Below are 3,857 nucleotides of genomic sequence, written 5' to 3'. Positions count from 1 at the left end.
CCTTCTTCCCCTTAATGGTTACCTTGCCTTATTAGGCTTATTCATGTTGAATTTCAGATATTTTTATTTACATATGTAATTGCCATTGGCTCAGATAACACATGTAAATGGTAGTAAAACAAAACAGAACATAATGCTGTTCACAGTGTTTAGATCACTTTGCCAGAGATCTAAAAATCAAGTCCATTTGAGAATTTCATGTTAAAACAGGGATTAGTTCTAAGATTAGAATAATTTTATTTAATATTTGTGAAAGAGGAAATTGTATAGCCACTGAAAAGCTGACAGTTTGCTTACAAAATCTGAAAAATAAATCCCTCACTAGAGCTTACCATTGAGAACACTAAGAGAAGTTTAATGGAATTTATAAGTAGTTTTTAGGAAATAGTTTTTTCTTTACAGAATTGCAAGGTGATGTGGAAAGGCCTTGCCATGCATCTCTCATGTTTAAATCAATGTATGACATGAGAAACCATGCTATTTTAAATGCCTCTAGAAGGTGGGGCTTCTCTGTGAGGACTTCTCTGGCCGCTCCTTGGAGCACTTAAAGCCACTCACACTAAGACTCTTGCCCTAATGGTTTCCTGAGCTATGTAGTATACTTCCATCCTGCTACATTTAGCATGAGCACCACCCCAGCTCTGAGGCCAGCAGGGCCATCCATGTACAGCCACCATCCTTACACACTGTTCTCTTACTGTATTCTCCTATAAGTATCTCAGGCTAACAGTTATTTACCAGTGTGGTCTGAATCTTTCAGACATCTGTGTGCTCTAGTGGAAGCCATGGCTTCTCTGTAAAGCAGCTTCTCTGTGCATCATAAACCCCTCCACAGAATAGTCATGTCGTCAGGCAAAGCTAAGAGAGTCAGAATAATAATAAAAAGGACCAACTGGCCAGGAAGCCAAAATAAAATCTCCAGATCACCAGAGATCAAAAGTTCAGCGCTTTAAGCGATAATACAGCTTAGTTAGTATGAAATGTTAGCTTCCCACAACAAAGAAGACTGGAAAATATCCTACCTTTCGTGTAGTCGTGGTTTTTAATATGTCCATTGGCTTTGCATTTCAAATTATTGTGTGTATAATTTATTACACAGCCAATTCATATGGAGTAAGTTACACTTACTTGTTTTTTCACTTACAAGACACAGAACTTCTGCTCATGAATTGATAGAGATAATGTGAGCATGGTCAGAAAAGCTATTGTATTCAGTAGGTGCTCAGCATATGCTCCTTGGTTTTATTGCCGTGCTTTGGCTGAATGTTCTTCTAACTTTTACCATAAAATGTATGCACATTTTATAGTTTTCATGTTTTGAGACAGGGTCTCATGTCGTTCAGGCTTGCCTTGCAGTACCTAAAGAGCAGGCAATGACCATGAACTTCTGACTCTCTTGCTTCTGTGTTCCAAGTGTGTGCTCTCACATTGAGTTAAACTGCAGTAAGCACAAGGCAAACACTCTACCAATTACACTGCTTCCCCAAGCCACAGGTATGACTTTAATTCTAAAGGAAAACAAATGTAAGGGTAGGCAATGACTTAGGAAAAGCACATAGCAAAACATAAAAGTCCACCTAATGCCCTCGCTGTCTTCAGTTTTAATAAAGTGCAACCCCGCATAATTAAAATGCCTGAATCATATTATGAACTAAGTTCGATGAATTATTAATGCAAAATAGAGTTTAAATACAAGTTGGTTTATTTACATTGTTAAATTTCTTCTCTCTTGCTCTTCGTACAACAACAGCATTTTATCATTTTCAGTGTATGTTCAACATATAATGTAATTATTGCTTCACGTCACTATGTTCAACAATTTCTAAGTCTTTAAAATTGGTCTCATTTGTCTGTTTTTTATTTCATTTTCCGTTGTGTTCAACCCTTCAGGTCTTTTAAATAATATGTAAATAAATTGAGACATGAATAATTTTCCATTGATATATTTAAGCATTTTTTTAAGTTTGCCGATTCATTATAGAATTATAAACTTAAATCTAATATCACTCACCAGACTAGATTTATTTTTTGAGACAGGATCTGATGTAGTTTAGGCTTGCCTTACAGTACCTAAAGAGCAGGCAATGACCTTGAACTTCTTACTCTCTTGCTTTCACATCCCAAGTGTGTGCTATCATATTGAGTCAAACTGTACTAAGCATAGACCCTAGGGTTGGGGGAGTGCTAGCTAAGCACTCTACCAACTGAGCTGCATCCCCAGGAAATTTATATTTTCTGTATTTTCAAGCAACCAGTTTGAAAATATGGTCCAATTTTTATTTTAGTCCCAGGACAATATTTGTTTTATTTTTCGTGAAAGGTAGGTCACCAATTTTTACCAATATGGCCTTAAGTTTAATCCATAAGTTGCAGGAGTTGGCAGTGCAAGCAAACAAGTTCATTATTGGTCCTGTAAGATGCTGTTCACCCAACGTAATGAAAAGCTGCTGCTCTTAAAAATTACTATTAGTTCTCTGAGAATGATACAGGTTGTATTTTGATCGTATTTGCCTCTTCCGCAACAGCTCACTGATCCAACCTCTGCTTCCCTACTAACACAACCTTGTGTCTTTGCTTACAAAGCAAAACAAAACAAAGCAAGTAACCCAACAGCCCAATTTGCCCTGTACATATACTCCTGGGTTTGTGGGTGTCCAGTGAGCATAGCTGTCTTATCATGGTCCCCACCCTTAGAGAAAACTGACACATCCAGCAGCTGGCATCTGCCAGCTCCTTAGCTAGGGGTGGGGCTTCCTATCAATCTTCTTTCCCCCCTAGAAGTGCCAAGAAAGCCTATCAGAAAGTGGCTTAAACACAAAACAATCTGTTAATCATCTGCCGGGTGGATTAGTAGAACACTCAGGTCATCAAGTTTTTCTCCTCTCTTTTCCATCTTCAGAAGCTGATGTTTTACTCTCCCTGGACTAGCTATAGATGTATCCCTGATTAAAACATGGTTTATAATGAGCTGTAACTTCATAATCTAACAATGTGAGAGAAAACCTTAAAAGAATGTTAAAAACTAGGCAATAGAACAAAGCTTCAAAGACTTTCAGGGCAAGGATGAGCTCACTGGTCCTTTGAGCTTCGATTGAGGCATCTGCCAAAAACTGAGACATCAAAGGGCAGTTTACCCAGCCATAGCAGGGCCAGGAAAAGAACTATTGCATGGTAGAAAAGATAAGGTTATTTGCCATGACCCAAGCTGCGTGTGAGTGGGTGTAGGAAGGACGTTTAAGAGTTTATAATCCAGTAACTTCGGCTATAGAAACTCTAAGCTTATAAATAGCAGATTATATTAATATGGGTGGAATTAGTATGGGTGGAACACCTCCTGGGAAACACAAATCATTATTTCTATTACATCTTTATAGAAATAGCTTTGCTCTAGGTATAACAGAATTCCCAAATACAAAGTCTACCATCAATCTTTTATTATCAAAATTGAACTTAAGAGCCCCCCAAACCAAATCCCACCATTTGTAAAGAAGGATAAGAACAGAAATTATTGAATTTAGAGATCTTTACAATGTGACTTCTGGAATATATAATGTAAGCGATGTGTAAACATTAATAAGATAAGGTGCTAGTCTTATAATATGTGATAGAACTTCTGTTAAGAAACACACACGAAGTTTAAAGAATCAAGTAGTGCTTGAGTGAAAAATATCAGTAATTAATTAAGTTATTTTAAATTAAAATTAATTAATGAAGTAGTTAACTGATTAGAGATAGCTCTAAAAATTCTTGAAGTAAAATATGTGGAGTAAAGAGATAAAAATGCTGTAAATTTTAAAAAAGAAAGAGGAGGAAGAGGAGGAGGAGAAGGAAGAGGAGGAGGAGAAGGAAGAGGAGGA

At 37.0% G+C, this 3,857-nt stretch overlaps 1 protein-coding gene across 2 annotated transcripts in view; it reads right to left on the bottom strand.

Moving 5' to 3' along the window:
• The window catches only part of Adgrl4 (adhesion G protein-coupled receptor L4), a 103,640-nt gene that overhangs the window by 73,269 nt on the left and 26,514 nt on the right, over positions 1–3,857 (bottom strand). The window lies entirely within an intron of this gene.

This window comes from Mus caroli, chromosome 3 (genome assembly GCF_900094665.2).
Source record: "Mus caroli chromosome 3, CAROLI_EIJ_v1.1, whole genome shotgun sequence".
Classification (NCBI taxonomy): Eukaryota; Metazoa; Chordata; class Mammalia; order Rodentia; family Muridae; genus Mus; species Mus caroli.
This window is presented reverse-complemented; position numbering and strand designations above follow the sequence as displayed.